The following is a 20,130-nucleotide window of genomic DNA, read 5'->3' on the forward strand; positions in this document are numbered from 1 at the left end:
TGTGTCCCAGTTCCCAGGAAGCAGGAATATCTCTACATATAGTTTAAGGTTTTGTTGGGATACAGGGGACTAGCAGGAGACTCACCTCACCAACCTTTTTGTTCACTCACTTTTTCCCTGGGTCTTGCCTCCACATGGGACTGTGTGCTGGGGCAGTTTGGAACCTCTGAGATGCTGCACTGAGCTACTGCTCCAGTCAAGAGTGAGAGAGCTGTAACATCCTATCACTTCAGTTCAGTCAGTTCAGTCGCTCAGTTGTGTCCGACTCTTTGCGACCCCATGAATCGCAGCACACCAGGCCTCCCTGTCCATCACCAACTCCCGGAGTTCACTCAGACTCACATCCATTGAGTCAGTGATGCCATCAAGCCATCTCATCCTCTGTCGTCCCCTTCTCCTCCTGCCCCCAATCCCTCCCAGCATCAGGGTCTTTTCCAAGGAGTCAACTCTTTGCATGAGGTGGCCAAAGCATTGGAGTTTCAGCTTCAGCATCAGTCCTTCCAATGAACACCCAGGACTGATCTCCTATAGGATGGACTGATTGGATCTCCTTGCAGTCCAAGGGACTCTCAAGAGTCTTCTCCAACATCACAGTTCTAAAGCATCAATTCTTTGGCACTCAGCTTTCTTCACAGTCCAACTCTCACATCCATACATGACCACTGGAAAAACCATAGCCTAGACTAGACAGACCTTTGTTGGCAAAGTAATGTCTCTGCTTTTGAATATGCTATCTAGGTTGGTCATAACTTTCCTTCCAAGGAGTAAGCATCTTTTAATTTCATGGCTGCAGTCACCATCTGTAGTGATTTTGGAGCCCCCAAAAATAAAGTCTGACACTGTTTCCACTGTTTCCCCATCTATTTCCCATGAAGTGATGGGACCAGATGCCATGATATTAGTTTTCTGAATGTTGAGCTTTAAGCCAACTTTTTCATTCTCTTCTTTCACTTTCATCAAGAGGCTTTTTAGTTCCTCTTCACTTTCTGCCATAAGGGTGCTGTCATCTGTATATCTGAGGTTATTGATATTTCTCCCAGGAATCTTGATTCCAGCTTGTGCTTCTTCCAACCCAACATTTCTCATGATGTACTCTGCATATAAGTTAAATAAACAGGGCGACAATATACAGCCTTGACGTACTCTTTTTCCTATTTGGAACCAGTCTGTTGTTCCATGTCCAGTTCTAACTATTGCTTCCTGACCTGCATATAGGTTTCTCAAGAGGCAGGTCAGGTGGTCTGGTATTCCCATCTCTTTCAGAATTTTCCACATTTGATTGTGATCCACACAGTCCAAGGCTTTGGCATAGTCAATAAAGCAGAAATAGATGTTTTTCTGGAACTCTCTTGCTTTTTCCATGATCCAGCGGATGTTGGCAATTTGATCTCTGGTTCCTCTGCCTTTTCTAAAACCAGCTTGAACATCAGAAAGTTCATGGTTCACATATTGCTGAAGCCTGGCTTGGAGAATTTTGAGCATTACTTTACTAGTGTGTGAGATGAGTGCAATTGTGCAGTAGTTTGAGCATTCTTTGGCATTGCTTTCTTTGGGATTGGCATGAAAACTGACCTTTTCCGGTTGTGGCCACCGTTGAGCTTTCCAAATCTGCTGGCATATTGAGTGCAGCACTTTCACAGCATCATCTTCCAGGATTTGAAACAGCTCAACTGGAATTCCATCACCTCCACTAGCTTTGTTCGTATACTTATACTCAAATATTCAGTGAGCCATCTAATTTGTGTGAAACTGGGTTATTTCCTGCTATGGGAGTTAAACAAGGACAAGAATATTAAGTTTAAAAGACTCTTGCTTCAAAGAGTTTTTTTTTTTAATTCAATATACTCTTAAGCATGCTTGTTAGTATATAAATTTTCAACTTAAAAATTTTAATAGGCATTTATTATGATAATTTTTTCTACATTATTCTTGAAATAAAGAATACTCACTTATTTCCTCTCAGTAAGCAATGTCAGTGTATAAAACGTTCCTTTCCAAATTAATATGTTCTTATCTGCTTTCTAAAGCAATCATTTCTAAACAGTTGTTATATGACTCAACTCACTAAAATTTGACTGCATCAGTTTTAATATTGCACATTGACTAATGACTGTAATTAGAGCAATATTATATATATTGTCATACTCTAAACCCCCAATCATTTTATTCAAAACCAATTTGAAAATGGTCAATAAGGATATCTTTGAAGTTAAATTTGAATTCACTTCACATTGGTATTAATTAAAATATATTCTAAATTTTCTTGGATATGTTGCTATCAATATTTCATTGTCTATTAAAAGGAAGCAAATTACATCTCACTAGTAAATGCCAATTCATCTGCTTTTTAAATTTAAATGCAAATTCTTTCCATCCCTTACCTTTACAAAGTAGAAATTGCATATGTTATGCATTGCTTTACACAGGCTTCATTACCAAAGTTACTTTTTATCACTATTCTCCAAAAACTTATTTTAGACCAGCATCAATGAATCCAATTTTTATCCTAGTTTCTAAATTAAATTTTAATATAATGAAATTCTTAGAAATTTATAAAAAGAGTTTTATTATAGTTCGTAGCAATCTCTATGTAATTTAGCCGAGTACTATGTGAAAAAAAAGTAAGGGAACTTGTGGTACACATATTTCAAATGCAGCATCCTGTGTTGGTCTCACAAGAGAAAGAGAAAGATTTTTATGTTATTCAACCCTGGTAGAATGAGTTATGACTCAGAGGATGTCCCTGTAGATCTACCCTAGGTAATCTCATGGACCATAGTATAATAAGGCTTTAAGAATCAAAGTTTCCTAAAGGAATCAACCCTGACTATTTATTGGAAGTACTGTTGCTGAAGCTCCAATACTTTGGCCACGTGATCTGAAGAGCCAAGTCATTGGAAAAGACCCTGATGTTGGAAAAAATTGAAATCAAAAGGAAAACGGAGTGGCAGAGGATGAGATAGTTAGATAGCATCCCTGACTCAATGGACATGAATTTGAGCGAACCTTGGGAGGTGGTGGAAGATAGAGCAGTCTGTCTTGCTGCAGTCCATGGAGTCACAAAGAAGCAGACACTATTTAGTGACTAAACAACAACAACAACAAAATTAAAGTCTGGAATTTCCTGTCCCTGTTCACAAAGTCAGGGAACTGTAGTTTGACAGCATGTGACTTTGAACCTTCTCTAGCAACAATAAAAGAAGCCCAGTCCACATGTTCACAAATGACTTGGGAGCTCTTGCCTGACAGGAAAGTGAGGCGATGCTCACGTTGATCTTATGCAGTTATGTGTGTTTCCCCACAAGTCTCCTCTGGCTGCTGCCATCACCTACGCTATTGTGATCAGAACAGAGTTTTGAGAGGAATAGGAGATATTGAAGAATCACCAAAGAAGTGATCTTATGTCCAAATGTGTTTTCCTTAAATTTAGAGCTTTTATTTTCTTGATAACTGAGATATCTATTAAACTCATTGGATTCCTGGATTATAAAGCATTTAATACCATTTTGTTATATTTGGGTACCCAAATGCATGTGTGCATGCTCAGTTGTGTCCAACTCTGTAGCCCGCCAGACTCCTCTGTCCATGAGATTTTCCAGGCAAGAATGCTGGTGTGGGTTGCATTTACTTGATTGAACCCACGTCTCCTGTGTCTCCCGCATTGCAGGTGGATTCTTTACCACTTGAGTCATTGCAGAAGCCCAAAGGTTGGAATTCCCACAGTGGGAGTCAGACCTGGACCGCCCGGGTGAAACCCAGTAATCCTAATCGCTAGACCCAAATAGTTTTTCAAATAGTAGCTATTTTTATAGCAACTATGTGCATTCATGCTCAGTCACTCAGTCTTGTCTTCTGACTCTCTGTGACCCCATGGACTTGACTTTGTAGCTCACCAGGCTCCTCTATCCATGGATTTTCCAGGCAAGAATACTGGAGTGGGTTGCCATTTCCTCCTCTAGAGGACCTTCCTGACCCAGGGACTGATCTCGTATCCCCTGTGGCTCCTGCATGAGCAGGCAGATTCTTTATCACTAAGCTACTTGGGAAGCCCATAGCAACTACATCTGTAACTAAAGGAACACTGTATGTGTCTTCTTTTTTTCCTAACGTCTATTATCATATTGATGGACAACAATTTGCAGCTAGAATATAGCTGTTGAAACATTCTGTTGAAAAATTATTATAAACAATATCAGGCACTAAAGCACCAACATCTCTCAGTAGTGTTGTAATACAAAATTGGTCCTGAGATGTATTCTAGGTTGAAATTTATACGGTTTGTAATCTCATGATAAACTCTTTGCTTTTGAATAATCTGTATATCAATACTATTCATGAAAAGTTTTGTCTTAAACAGTCCCCAAATAAACCAAAATAAGAATATTAAAGAAAATTTAGACCCTTAAAGAGAAAAGGAAGACTTTCTTGAACATTTTTAATAGTCATAATTGTTTAAAAAATGTGTACAGACTAAAAGAGTCTCAAAATTTAAGGTACTTTCATGGAGACAGAATGCAATGCAAATTGCACAGGAACTGTGTGGCCTTGAGTGGGTCACTTGGACATTCTAAGCTGTTTATTTCTACTAATTTAAGAAGCCAACCAGCTGGTCTTTCCTTTCCAACATTACAGTCCACTGTATCTTAGAAACTCTGGTTCTCATGATGTAATATATGGACTCCTGTGATCCCTGAATCACTGTCAAGGAATCTGCGAGATCAAAACTATTCACATAATAATATGAAAGTGTTTTTTTTTGTTGTCCTTTTCATTGTATGAATGGTGCAACAATCAAGAAAAACTTCCGAAACCTTAGCACAAATCACGGCAGCACTACCAAACTGATTATATTCTCCTCTGCCACACACTCACATTTAGAAGAGAGGGGAAGGGTGAGGAAGATGCAGCTTTCCTTAAGAATGTACTTGATAAAGCAGTAAAAATTAATTAATTATATGAAATCTCAACCATTGAATATGATATTTTAAGTAGGCCATGTGATGAAATGGTAAGTATGCATTAAGCACTTCTGTATATCAGACTATAAAGGTTGTCTTGAGAAAAAGCTCCTGGGGATTGTTTGAGTTGCTAAGTAAACTAGCCACATTATTCATGGAACATTTTTACTTGAAAGAATGGTGGACAAACTGCAGTTATTCATTCCTGAATATTTCACAGACTTTTTCTCAAAAGTGAGCAAGGTAGGCTGTCTTTTCAAGGAGGACAACTCAACAATCTTTTTTGGCAGTGATAAAATTCTAGCTTTCAAAATAGAAGTACTAGAAAACATGTCTACACCCCTAGTATTTTGAGAGCTTCACAATAGGTACAGACTTTTTGAGTTAGATGAGTGGTAGATTTTTTGATAGTGAAATGTGTCAACATTTGGAAGATATGTAGAGTTCAGAAGATTTTAACGTTTTCCAAGTGACTAGGGTTAAAATTTATCCTTGGTAAAAAGATCCATTCAAAGTGAAATATAGAACTATTTTGAGGTGATAGAGTACAAAAGTTCACTGATTCAGTTTCAGATTCTACAATGCAGCAAAACTTTAAGAGAATATTACTTGTCAAGTGTTGGTGTAGTATTAAAGAAAAACAAGCATGATTATCTGAAAATGCTTCTGAATTAGTCTTTTCCAACAAACATCTATGTGGAACTTGATATGTATGTTATAACAAAACAACATATTGGAACAGATTTAATGCAGAGGCATTTATGAGAATCCAGGAGTTTTAAGTCAGGCATTAAAGAAATTTGTAAAAATGTAAAACAGTAAATCCCTTCTTGTAATTTTTTTGGAAAGTATATTTATTTTCTTTATAAAATATTATTTGTGTTAACATGTAATAGGTTTATTATTTTTAAATGAATTAAAAATTTAACTTCAGCTTTGACCTCTAATGTGGAAAATAGTGATAGATATCACTTACATAAACTAAAGAATCTGAGACCTAAGAGATTGATAATTGTTAATATAAACCAAATCTAAACTCAAGTTAAGAGTGCTTTTTAGCCACTAGAGGGAGCTTTTATTTTATGTAAATGTATAGTGTAGAGGCATTAAGAATTTATATGAAAAATAAATGCAAAAATTCTAGACTCACAGCATTTAATATATAAAACACAGAGCTTTGTGAGAGCCCCCAGCTCTTTGTGCTTTATTTCTGTGTAGCCCTTTAAACAAATGGAAAGATTATTTTTTTATAGCATTAAGTTTGTGTGTGACTAGTATGCTTTAGAAAATTATGTTTAAAGTAGACATTTAGGAAAACATCATGAAGTCTTACTATATGAAACCATATGATAAGCAGTCATTAATTCTTTTGCTCTATTTCTAATTGCTTCCATATAAATAGCAGGAGTTGATGTGGTTCTTTCTGCTTACTGACCTTTTAGTAATTGCTAGTTGAGTATAGGTCACTCAGAAATACTTCTGACATCTTTTATTTCTCCCAGAGACATGTGTATCAGTTACAGGGAAGTGACAGTGCTTATGGAATCAATGACTGAGTTCTGAATGATTTATTTCTTCTCTGCTCTAAGGTTCACATAGAATCACACTGCTACTGCAGCCAATCATTCCTGTGGTTTTATGAACTCTCCCTCAATGACATCCTTATTTTTATAATAAAATTTATTATCTTTGCCTTCCTGAAGACTTGATATGGAGAACCACATCCTAATTCTTAAAATATGGATGCAGAATCAATTGTTAAAGCTGTTAGATTACTTTTGTGGGTATTTTAGAAATAATTGCCTGCATTATTATCTGTATCTTAAAAATAGTCTTAGGCAGTCAGTGTTATGGTGAAACTACAGCTATGTACATCCAAATTTATAGCTGGTATATTTTTCTAGATTCCTTAGGATGTTTGTTCCTGGGTAACATGTGATGTGCCCTGATAAGGACAAAGATGAGAAAGTCCCCTACAAGAGAAACTGTTTTCTCTAAGTACTTTCTTCTCTGGACAGAACTTCTTGTGCTCTCTCAAAGCAGTGGTTCTTAACGTGTTGAAATAAAAAAGAAAGAAAAGAAAACTTTTAAAATCAGATGAAAGCCATGATTCCTCTGCCCAGAAAAATACATAAGCACAATATGCTAAATTTTTCATGCAATTTTCAAGGTTTTGAGATTTCCTAAAGTTCACAAGAATCCCAATTAAGAATTCTTGTTTAAATCAATAGAAAACCAGTGAAGATATAATGTGGTAGGGTTTTTTTTTTTGTGGGGGAAAAGACAAGTATCGGGGATAAGTATACATTATTCATCTTATTTATGTTGGAATCACTAAAAATATCTTTGGGCATCCTGAAATTCTTTTAGTAAAAGCTTCATAACCCATTTTTGTTAAAAAATTTTATAAAAGCTAGAGCTGAAAACTTTGATTGAACTGAGGCCAGAATTGGTGAAACCTGGTAATTCCTCAATGCAGAAAGTCCATTCAACCTGCCAATTTTTTAAAACCAATTTGAGAAAGTAAAGCATTTTAAAAAGCCTTATTGAGTCGATCTCAGTTTAAACAAATTAAACTTTCTTGAGTGATTTAGAACATTGAATCTCCAGGAGCCAAATTGGTCTCAAGAATTCATCAGTAATAGCTACACTAGTTTCAGTTCAGTTCAGTTCAGTCGCTCAGTCATGTCCGACTCTTTGCGACCCCATGAATTGCAGCATGCCAGGCCTCCCTGTCCATCACCAACTCCCGGAGTTCACTCAAACTCATGTCCATTGAGTCAGTGATGCCATCCAGCCATCTCATCATCTGTCGTCCCCTCTCCTCCTGCCCCCAATCCCTCCCAGCATCAGAGTCTTTTCCAATGAGTCAACTCTTTGCATGAGGTGGCCAAAGTACTGGAATTTCAGCTTCAGCATCAGTCCTTCCAAAGAACACCCAAGACTGATCTCCTTCAGAATGGACTGGTTAGATCTCCTTGCAGTCCAAAGGACTCTCAAGAGTCTTCTCCAACACCACAGTTCAAAAGCATCAATTCTTCGGCGCTCATCTTTCACAGTCCAACTCTCACATCCATATATGACCACTGGAAAAACCATAGCCTTGACTAGACGGACTTTTGTTGACAAAGTAATGTCTCTGCTTTTGAATATGCTGCAAGGAGAGATAAGAAAGCCGTCTTCAGCAATCAATGCAAAGAAATAGAGGAAAACAACACAATGGGAAAGACTAGAGATCTCTTCAAGAAAATTAGAGATACCAAGGGAACATTTCATGCAAAGATGGGCTCTATAAAGGACAGAAATGGTATGGACTGAAGAGAAGCAGAAGATATTAAGAAGAGGTGGCAAGAATACACAGAAGAACTGTACAAAAAAGAGCTTCATGACCAAGATAATCACGATGGTGTGATCAATCACCTAGAGCCAGACATCCTGGAATGTGAAGTCAAGTGGGCCTTAGAAAGCATCACTACGAACAAAGCTAGTGGAGGTGATGGAATTCCAGTTGAGCTATTCCAAATCCTGAAAGATGATGCTGTGAAAGTGCTGCACTCAATATGCCAGCAAATTTGGAAAACTCAGCAGTGGCCACAACTGGAAAAGGTCAGTTTTCATTCCAATCCCAAAGAAAGGCAATGCCAAAGAATGCTCAAACTACCACACAATTGCACTCATCTCACACGCTAGTAAAGTGATACTCAAAATTCTCCAAGCCAGGCTTCAGCAACACGTGAACCGTGAACTTCCAGATGTTCAAGCTGGTTTTAGAAAAGGCAGAGGAACCAGAGATCAAATTGCCAACATTCGCTGGATCATAGAAAAAGCAAGAGAGTTCCAGAAAAACATCTATTTCTGCTTTATTGACTATGCCAAAGCCTTTGACTGTGTGGATCACAATAAACTGTGGAAACCTGCCTCTTTTCTTTTTTTTTCTGACCTGCCTCTTGAGAAACCTATATGCAGGTCAGGAAGCAACAGTTAGGACTGGACATGGAACAACAGACTGGTTCCAAATAGGAAAAGGAGTACGTCAAGGCTGTATATTGTCACCCTGTTTATTTAACTTATATGCAGAGTACGTCATGAGAAACGCTGGGCTGGAAGAAGCACAAGCTGGAATCAAGATTGCCGGGAGAAATATCAATAACCTCAGATATGCAGATGACAGCACCCTTATGGCAGAAAGTGAAGAGGAACTAAAAAGCCTCTTGATGAAAGTGAAAGTGGAGAGTGAAAAAGTTGGCTTAAAGCTCAACATTCAGAAAGTGAAGATCATGGCATCTGGTCCCACCACTTCATGGGAAATAAATGGGGAAACAGTGGAAACAGTGTCAGACTTTATTTTTTGGGGCTCCAAACTCACTGCAGATGGTGACTGCAGCCATGAAATTAAAAGACGCTTGCACAAGTGTGCGTTACATAAAATAAGCTAAGAGCATTTTAACTATAGGCAGACCTAAATAATAACATTAAAGTTGTTGATTCATACTCAGCTTGTAACATTTTTACTCTTAATTGAGAAAGGATGTGAATAATATATTTAAACTTCAAATAATGTAGACATAAGATGATTACACTAAGTTATAAAGACTAAAGGACTAAAAATGCCCTCTAGGAATCCTATGGGAAAGAAAAAGATAAGAGAGATGGGTGGAAAATTACTTTTGTTCAATAATTCCTGGCAGGTGTTGTAGTTGAAGCTTACCTGAAAATGGCCTTTTCTTCTTTCAAGATAGATACTGTGCCCCAAATCCTTGCCCCCTAGAATTTTTTATAAGGAATTTTCATTATTCTACATTGTTTTTCAGATGCCTTAGCCTCTTTTAACCACACATCTATATATCTGAATTATTGTCATTGGTTTTACTTAAGTAGTAGGTGATTGATGGTTTAATTTTTCTTATGTGCTTCGGTATGGCTATAGTGAAGAAATAAAATTTGGTAAATTCTATCATTAATAAACTTAAGCATAACCTTCTCATAGTATTTCACATGTGCTATGTTCCAGTGATCATGAAATAATAATTTTCTATAACTTTCAACAAGTCTAGATTATTCTTACCTGATTCTCCTTTTTGAAGGTTGTAGTGATTGAACTGAGTGAGTTTTCTTTCTCTGTCATGACCTAATTGAGCCTAAAAATATATCTTTAGGGGCATCAAGGATCATCACATGTAAACTGAATGCGTACCTCCTAGATACCTGAAGTATAGTTTGTAGGCTGCCACTATGGCAAGAATAATTCCACACCTTCCTTAGTAACTTCAAATATTTGCAAATTTTGGAAAGAAAAGGAGCAGATAGTATGATTTGCAGCTTGAACAAGTGTAGTGAGTCATCAGTGATGTGCAAAGGCAGCAAAGATCTAATGAATACATGCTGTAGTTTTAACACTGGAAATAACGTTTAATTATCCAAAATGCTATGTTATCCTTTAAAAGCTTCTTCGAAGCCCTTGGTTGCCCTTTCATTCCTCTAAATTTGGCAGGTATATTTAATTGATGATGATGGCACATGGCAGGGCTGTTTGATGGTCATGGAAGACCAATCCTATTCTAAAGAGAAACTCATGAAGTAGCAAAAGCTTCAGCCATGTGTCCAGCCCCTCCAGGGGATGGATGATAAGATCTAAGGAAGAGTATCAGTGTTCTTGAAATTGAGTTCAAATCAAGGAACCAAGCTCCAAGTGAAGATATTAGGAAACCAAAGATTTGCCATATTTGGGAGAGTGTGGAGTGGGGACGTCCTGGTGCTGCGACAATATGGAAGTTTCCACCCTTGCCATAGGAATGATCTATACAATCCCTTTTAGTTCTAAAATTTAGATTATAAAATTTCATGCTTCAGCCTGCATTTACTTGTAACAGAGAAAGTTTATTTGCACTGCCTTATCCTCTTGAGTATCTTTTTGGTTCTTTCCACCTGCTAATGCCTATAGATCACAGGTTCTTGCTGTTGTCTCTGCACTTCAATTCAACAGAGGTGATTGTATTCAATATATATTTGTATCTTCTCCCTACATATTGTTATGAGCAGCATGCAAGTGGACTCTCATTGTGATAAACTGTTACAGTGAAAAAAAAAATCTTTAGTAATATATATGTAAATTTTAGAAATGAAGTGAAGTGAAAGTTGCTCAGTCATGTCCTATTCCGACCCCATGGACTATAGCCTGCCAGGCTCCTCTGCCTATGGAATTCTCCAGGCAAGAATACTGGAGTGGGTTGCCATTTCCTCCTCCAGGGGTTCTTCTTGACCTAGGGATCAAACCTGGGTCTCCTGCGTTGCAGGTAGATTCTTTACCGTCTGAGCCACCAAAGAAGCCCTTGTGAATTTTAGAAGTTCCTTGTTATTCATTTGACATGAATGTATTTATATTTCTTTCTATGGATTACACTCATCATTGTGTTGATTAGAAATATATGAATACATTTCAGTTTTGAATTTAATAGCAATATATGTACATGGGTATACATTTAAACATATAGGCATATTAAGTTGTTTTTTTTTTTTCTTTAGGATAAAGACAAATATAAAAATACTGTAAAATTCTCATTGAATCTGTTGCAGGATGTCTGACTTCCTCCATGAGGTGTCATTCTATAAATGTTATTACTTAGTGGAATGAGGTATATTTGACATGGACCCGTATTTACTTTTGAACTGCAGTGCTGAAGACTCTTGAGAGTCCCTTGGACAGCAAGGAGATCAAACCAGTCACTCCTAAAGGAAATCAGTCCTCCAATGCTGGAAGGAGTGATGCTGAAGCTGAAGCTCCAGTACTTCAGCCACCAGACGTGAAGAGCCAACTCATTGGAAAAGACCCTGATGCTGGGAAGGACTGAGGGCAGGAGGAGAAGGGGACGACAGAGGATAAGATGGTTGGATGAAATCATTGACTCAATGGACATGAGTTTGAGCAAACTCTGGGAGATAGTGAAGGTTGGGGAAGCCTGGCATGCTGCAGTCCATAGGGTCACAAAGAGTCAGACGCCACTGAGTGACTGCACAACATATTTACCAACAGTTGAGTGAAACATAACAGGCTTCTGCGGAGTAAAAATGTTAATGTAACAGAGTAGATAAAAGTTAGGTGAACTACTTTTAGTTTTGCTCTCAAAAAATTATATAAAAGAAATTTAAATGTTGTGAGTGTATTTTATAGACTGAGCAGAGTGGCAGCCATATGAAAAATATGTGACTGGCTCACTGGTGCTGCTGATTTTAGGGTACATTCTGAATGGTTAGTTACTTGCAGCATAGATTCACAATAGAAGCAACTTTGAATTGTAATAGAAACTTGTGAGACACGCACATGGGACTGTTCAAATCATTAAACTCCCTCCCACTTTAGACTATCTTATTTGCCACTTGGCGCAGGTCTGAAGATTGTGCAAACTGAAGAAGTCACTGGGTATGGTCTGGCAGCCCCTGAGCAATCATTTCAGCTTTGTCACAGTAGCCCTAGTTTATAGGGTTTCCCTGGTGGCTCAGGCAGTAAAGTGTCTGCCTGCAGTGCAGGAGACCCAGGTTCCATCCCTGGGTCAGGAAGATCCTCTGGAGAAGGAAATGGCAACCCACTCCAGTACTCTTGCCTGGATGGAGGAACCTGGTGGGCTACAGTCCATGGGGTTGCAAAGAGTCAGACACGACTGAGTGACTTCACTTTCACTTCACTTTCAAGGGGCACTGTCCTTAAGAATAGGAAGTAGTTGCTCATACATGAGTTCTAAATAGTTTCTTTCCTTCTGTATATTTTCCATGCTCTTCCACTACTGTTCTCAACATGGTCATCTCAGATACTCGGATTTAAGTGGCTACAGGCTAAAGATGACCTTATTCTATAACAGTTTGATGTCTGATGCAGCAATAGCTAGATATATCAGCTTCCTATATATGGCCTTGAATGTGTGTTTGTACTTTAGGATATGTTCTACCTACCCAATATGTCTGCAAATGTAGCAATATTTAAAATGATAATAGCCAATGCAGTTGTTCTCCACATTTGGCAAAATTCCTTTTGTCTTAAATCCAGTACTTACCCTCTTATTGGAGAAGGGAACTTAAGTTTTTGAGGATTAATTCTGAGCCTGACATTGTGCTTGCCATAGGTTCACTTTCACTCAAGAACTCATTTATTATTACTTTATAGATAAAATTTTATTGAATAATAAAAACATTATCAGATTTAATTAAGGGGCATTGGAAAAGGCATATCCATTTCTCCATTGCTCTTCTGTTAATACATTTTACCTATTCCCTTATATTTACTTATTCTCTTAAGTATGTGAATGTGTGTGTGAAAAGAAGAGAGGGAATGAGATAATGAAGTGTGACTGGGTACACAACTCTCTCAGAATAAAATCTTGTTCTTGGTTGTAATTAGTTCTGATTCCAGGTACTTGGTTTGGAGAAAGAGACTCTAGCACCTTATAAATAGTATGTAAATAATTATCTGTGTTCACCATTAGAATGTAAATAATTATCTGTGGGACTAAGCTTCTCTATCCAGTAAGAGAACTGTAATCCTCAAATACACAGACATGCTCACCTTCAGGTATTAGTTAAAGTTGAGAGGAAAAAAAAGATAAATGGAAGAATCAGACAAATGATATTTGTAAAGATTTTCAAAAGCCCCTTTTACATATTTCAGTCAATATTACTGAAACATAATCAGTGACTTAATACTGCTTAATACTAAAAGTATTGATGAAGAAAGTACATCTCTTTAAATAGATTAGATGTGATGAAGAAGTTTATGTCTTCACACTTAGCAAGATTAGTTTTAAGAGTTCAAAGGGACACCTCTAAAACCATTTAATCCAACTTTCTACTGACAGTCAGAATGCCTACTCTTTAGCCTGGTCAAACATGTAATGAGGCTCTGCCTAAAGACTAGAAGTTTGTAATCTGGTGAAATAAAAGCATTGCATTGTTGGCTAACTCTAATTCTGCAGTTTTTTCCGTGTTGCCTTTCACGTATCAGCTCTCTTTCCCGTAATGCTGTCTCCTGGACACAAGCAAAATTTGTCACATTTTTAGATTCAAAACTTCCTGCAACGGCCTCTCCTTCAGTTGTTTCTCTGTGATATGCTATTGAGACCCAGTAAAAGCCTGCTCCTCTTGAAGACTGCCATCCAGCTCTTCTCCATCGCTTAAAATCTGTCCATGATTTAATGTCAAGTTTCTTGAAAGAGATGTCTGCCTTTATTTTTCTTGCTTCCTCACTTTTAGTTCACTCCAGAAAGTTTCACAGACTAGTTTCTCCTTTGGTCTTAAATCTGCCTCTATGATGTTATTGATGATCTCCTGAGCACCAAATCCTGCATATAATGGTCTTTCTGCAGCATCTAATCCTATTGATTCCTCAAGACTCTTTCCTCTTTCATGGGCCTAAAATGTCTTTCTCCTTCTTTTCTTCCTGGTTCACCTCCAGCTCCTTCATGAGTTCACCTTTTGAAGGCTGGAGTGGTTTTCTAAGGTAGCATCTTTCATCTTTTTACATATTACACATAATTACTAAGTAGTTTTATATGTTATGTGTTATGGCCCATATTCCAATGATTCACAAAAATGTCACCAATCCGGATCTCTTTTCTAACTTCTGCAATTCCGTTTCCCCATAAACTGTTTTCATTTGGTACCTCCTCATTTCCTGCCTGTTTTACTATGCCTATCTCCTGATTGGTCTTTATGTCTAATCCACACCGTCAGTTAGTGAGGGTGAGCTTTCTGAAATGAGAATCAATCATTATTCTTGCCTTCAGGGAGTTTCCTTTTGTCTAGCAAATACTTTTCAAACTCTTTAGTTGTGTGTATAAGGCTCTGTACAACTTGAGACTTCTCCAACCTCAGCTAAAGCCATTTTCCACCTTAAATTCTCAGCCTTAGTCCCAGAGAGCTCACTTCTGCTTCCTAGACACTTGGCACTCTCTCTCACATCTGAATCCTGGACGACTTTTGTCTGAAGCCTCCTTCCCCCACTCTCTACGATGTGTTCATTGGGCTGCTTCCCATGTGGCTCAGAGGTGCCACTCTACCTACCCTGTGGCTTGTTCTTTCCCAGAAGTCACTTAAGGGCCTCTTCAGGATGCCTTTGGAGCCCCAATCCAGCTGTCCCTCTTAGCACTCAGCACACTGCGATTGCTCGTGGACCTGTCTCTCTCCTCACCAGACCATGAACAGTTGAACGAGGACTATGCTTTCTCATGTGTGTAACCCTGATACTTTATAAAAATGACCTTGCACCTCAGTTGGGCCATATACATCATTCACTCAGTGAATGTTTTGTGAATCTACTAAGCTCTGTAGTCAATGCTGAGGATGTACTAATAAACAAGATGAGCTGGTCTTCATGAAACTGGTAAACAACGGCTTTATTCCTTTTGTGTGCTAGGTCACTTCAGTTGCATCCGACTCTGCAACCCTATGGACCATAGCTCGCCAGGCTCCTCTGTCAGTGGAATTCTCCAGGGAAGAATACTGGAGTGGGTTGCCATGCCCTCCTCTAGGGGATCTTCCCAACTCAGGGATTGAACCCACATCTCCTGCACTGGCACGCAGGTTCTTTACCACTAGTGCCACCTGGAAACCCCTTTTAAATGTTGTTAATTCACCCTCGTCCAATATGCCAGGGTCATTTTTCAATCTTGATCTTGCTGGAAACCACATTAGCTAGCCTTCTTGAGTGTGTCCTGTGCAGATGTGTTCTTTAGGACATACCTGGAGGCACCAGGTGTGCGTTTAGTGCTACCTTTTCTCTCTTTTCATTCTCAGGGCAGTTCTATGATATCAGGACTGTTACTCTCTTTTAACATGTGAGGAAACAGAAGCTTGCAGAATTTAAATCCTGGGTTTGCAAATGTCAAAGCAGTTTCAAACCCCGAGCTCAGAACTTTATGCTAAATCGATCAAGAGGCTCTTTGTGTCTTCATTGAAGTCACTGATAATAAATGTTGAATAAAAAAGAGCTGAACTTTGAGCTGCCTGAGGCTGATATTACAGATCTCCTTCTTGGTGACACCAGACATTTATCAAACATTTCTATCAATCTCCCTAGTAGGCAGCCCACCTTTCTTCATCCTGTCCTTAGGACATTATGGAAGGCTTATTAAATGCCATAGAGAAATCAGTGTCCACCTTATCCACACACTGCCTTTATCTGCAAATCCAGCACTCCCATCCAATAGGGAAATGGGCCCAACACCAGACCTCATAAATATCTGAATGATTGACTTGACTTTCTTCCCTGTTCTTTCCATTCCATCCACTAACTTGCAGCTGCATAAATGCTTAATGCAATTACCCTTTAAGTCCTTAGATGTGCTGTCTCAGCGGCAGTATGCAAAGCTCTCTTCAGAGGTTGCATGACTCCCTCCCACAAAATTATACAGTTATGTATCTGTATGAATCAATCTGCTGCTTGCTCCAAAGAAGAGATCTCTGAAATCATGCATTTCCCAACCAATATATTGAAGTGCTGAGTGGCAGGGCAGGTGGGGCTGAACCCAGCTATGTTGAGGCTTGTTTCATCTCCAGAGAGAAGAGTTATCAGCCAGCCTTGCCTTGGACAGTGAGTGGAGGAGGAGAGCCCCTTTGACAGTGGACAGAAAGAGTTGCACCTGGAAAGAGATGTGAGTGTATCTTACTCTTCAAAATAAGACGCATTTAGGTTCTAATTCCTTAATTCTTTTTGTCATTTTTCACTTGCTGCTTGATAATATAATCAGCAGGAGGGATGGTGGGAATAATTTTTTAAATAATTATTTAAACATAGTCTTGCCAGTTTTTCTCCATGAGGGTTAATGGCTTCTCATTAAAAAAAAAAAAAAAAGATTAAAGAAATGAGTCACACAACTTTTGTTAAAACAAAACAAAACTATCTCTCTTTTTTCTTTTTTAGGCAATTATGACAGTACCAATACAAATGACACCATTACAAATTGTTAAGTTGTAATTTTAGAAATAAAAGTGTGTTCCCAATGAGGCTATTTCAAAAGAAAAATTTAGCATCAACTCTGATATACCATCTGGTATTCAAATCACTTTGAAAAAAATGTTCGTAGTAATGTGAATTCTCCTAGGACAAAGCTGGTGAGCAACAGGAGACTGTGGAATTAAACAACCTCGAAGAAACTGAAATCCCTTTGGCATTGCCTCTTTCTGTGTGATCTGCTCTGTCAGGAGTCTGATTTTAGTTTGATCTCAATCAGAGGGGCATAATTTATGGAAGAAATTTAAGAACGGGTGTTCTAGTTACTCTTTTTACCATGCTATCTTTAAAGAAGCTCTGAATTCTCCCCTTAAATCTACCTGACTACTGATGATTCTGAAACTCCAAGAATGAAAAATGGGTTGGATCCTTTGTCTTCTTCTGCCTATGCTATTGAGAACAACAGCCATCAAGTTTAGAACAGGGCACACTTTTAAAAGCTGATTCATATTGTGTTACTAGGTCCTTCAGAAGTCATCTTTGGCATATTAATTAGAATCTAAAAATGTAATGACAGTTAAAATTTTTTAAAGTTTTTTTTAATTGGAGTATAATCTCTTTATATTTATTTGATCATTTCAAACAGTCCGCAAGTATGAAACTTACAGAAAAAAATGCCATCTGTAATTGTGCTGCGTTTCAGTGACTATCAAGGACAGAGAACTTATGTAATAAGTTGATGATGTAGACTTTTTGGCTCTTCACAGTTTATATAATTGTTGTTATAAAAAAATATATATTACTTTTGTTTTCTATTTGAGGTACAGAACTCACTACTGTGTTACCCATGGAACATTTTTGCTTAATTAAGAACTGCGGTCAAGAGGGTTACTTGAATGTAAACCATTTGATTTCAAAGTTCATAAAGATAGTTTGAAAAATTGAAAGTATATCTTGCTTGCTTTTCCTAACTTCAATTCTGTTCATCATTTAGGTGATGATACAAAGTATAAAATTTGTATTTGCAGAACATGTTTGAAAAGGAATTTAGCTGGTGAGTTCTAGAAAGTATTGTTCTCAGAGTCTTCCCAAGAAGGAGATAACATTACAAGTATTAATGTCCTCAGCTGACACACTGAAACACAGGTTAGGATTGACTTGAGGTTTTACCATCTGCCCTTGTTGCTCAGCTGGTAAAGAATCTGCCTGCAATGCGGGAGACCTGGGTTCAATCCCTGGGTTGGGAGGATCCCCTGGAGAAGGGAAAGGCTACCCACTCCAGTATTCTGGCCTGGAGAATTCTGTGGACTGTATAGTCCATGGGGTCACAAAGAGTCGGACATGACTGAGCGACTCTCACGTTCACTTTACCATCTGCAGAGTTATAAGGAAACCAGCCTTCTGGAGTAGTTTCTTTGCATCCTACCTAAAATGGGAACAATATACTAAGCAAGGGAGAATGTTTGGTAAATTAGTTCCTAAGGGCTGGCTTACTGGCTTGGGCTGGGGGGGGGGGGCACTTAAAAATAATAAGGAGGAAGATAATTGGTGCAGTGTCTTTCCATTTTATGTCTTTAATTTAAAAATAAAAATATCTACAGTTTCTGTTCTTGTAGAACATAAAATGTCTTCATATTTCTTGGACTTATTGGCTGTACATTTTGCTGATTTGGAAGCAGCTGCAGTATTGCTTTTCCTACCCAAAAGAGAATTTATAAATAGTACTGGTCAGTATCCAATATGTGTGATTTTTTTTAAACTGGTGACTGAATTGTCTTTAGGAAGTATATTTTTAGTGTAAAAACTACAATGCTTTATTATGGTAGTTCTATGAAATAGATTTTAAAATATGTATATTCCACACTGAAATGTAAAAATGACATTAAAAAGAGAAACTCAGTCAATGATTAAATATATTCATTCAACCCTTTAAATATTCCACCAGCCAGCATTTACTGAGGACCTACTCTGTGTTGGGCACTGTTCCAACAAGGATATTTTGAATGTCTTCTCTGTTCCAGGAGCTGTCCCAGGCATTTGAAATACAAAATTCATAAAGTACAGTCTGTTTTCTTAGGGAACTAAGGATCAGTACTATTGTGGGAAGAAGGGATGATCAGTTAGTAGCTGACTAGGTCAGGGAAAAACCTCGAGGTTATGGGGCAATGGTCCCCATCACCATTGGACTGAAATATTTTATTTAAATTTTTCAGTACAGATTACATCTAACATCCTGGTTGTTTTGGAGGATGGCTACAAGAGACACAGGTAAGAGATTCTGGAACAGTGGGGATAGTTGTTGTTCAGTCACTCCGTCATATCCAACTCTTTGTGACCTTATGGACTATAGCATGCCAGGCTTCCCTGTCCTTCACCATCTTCCGGAGCTTGCTCAGACTCATGTCCATCAAGTCAGTGATGCCATCCAACCATCTTGTCCTCTATCATCTCCTGCCTTCGTCTTTCCCAACATCAGGGCCTTTTCTAATGAGTTGGCTCTTCACATCAGGTGGCCAAAGTATTGGACCTTCAGCATCAGTCCTTCTAATGAATATTCAGGATTGATTTCCTCTAGGATTGACTGGTTGGATCTCCTTGCACTCCAAGGTACTCTCAAGAGTCTTCTCCAACACCACAGTTCAAAAGCATCAATTCTTTGGCGCTCAGCCTTCTGTATGGTCCAACTTTCACATTCATACACGACTACTGGAAAAACCATAGCTTTGACTATACAGACCTTTGTTGGCAAAGTAATGACTCTGCTTTTTAATATGCTGTCTAGGTTTGTCATAGTGTAAATACCTTCTCCTCCATGAAACCTCTAGCAATCTGTCCAGCTGAATATAACTATTTAGTCAAACTCACAGTGCTTTTGTTCTTATGTCATATATCTATGTTTCTATATCTGTAAGTCCCTATATCTGTCTGTCTGTCTCTGCATGGCAGCTCTGGGATCTAAGAGCAAGTGTTCCAAGAGTCAGGAAATAGAAGATACCAGCCTCTCAAGTCCCCTTTCATTTGAGAAAGGCAAGATTTCAGAGAAGAATTTTTTTTAAAGCTGTCTTTAAAATGTCCCTGTCTGCCTGGCTACCAGACTAATATCCTTAGTGACATTTTTAGAACTACATTAAATTCCAAATGTTACATATATATGTAGTAGCAGTATATATAAAACATAATAAAATGTATGATTGCATTGATTTTCTGATCTGCACTATGGAGAAACACATGCAATGA

The 20,130-nt window shown here is 38.1% G+C and overlaps 1 protein-coding gene across 2 annotated transcripts in view; it reads left to right on the forward strand.

Annotated features, from left to right (window-relative positions):
* HS3ST5 (heparan sulfate-glucosamine 3-sulfotransferase 5) overlaps window positions 1-20,130 on the forward strand; it is a 298,321-nt gene that overhangs the window by 32,838 nt on the left and 245,353 nt on the right. The window contains exon 2 of one of the 2 annotated variants that reach the window (XM_061427527.1): window positions 19,107-19,161. The exons of the other annotated variant lie outside the window; for it this stretch is intronic. The gene's annotated coding sequence lies outside the window, so the exon portion shown is untranslated. The remainder of the gene's footprint in view (window positions 1-19,106; window positions 19,162-20,130) is intronic. 2 annotated transcript variants of the gene reach the window in all.

Source organism: Bos javanicus, chromosome 9, assembly GCF_032452875.1.
Source record: "Bos javanicus breed banteng chromosome 9, ARS-OSU_banteng_1.0, whole genome shotgun sequence".
NCBI classification, from domain to species: Eukaryota; Metazoa; Chordata; class Mammalia; order Artiodactyla; family Bovidae; genus Bos; species Bos javanicus.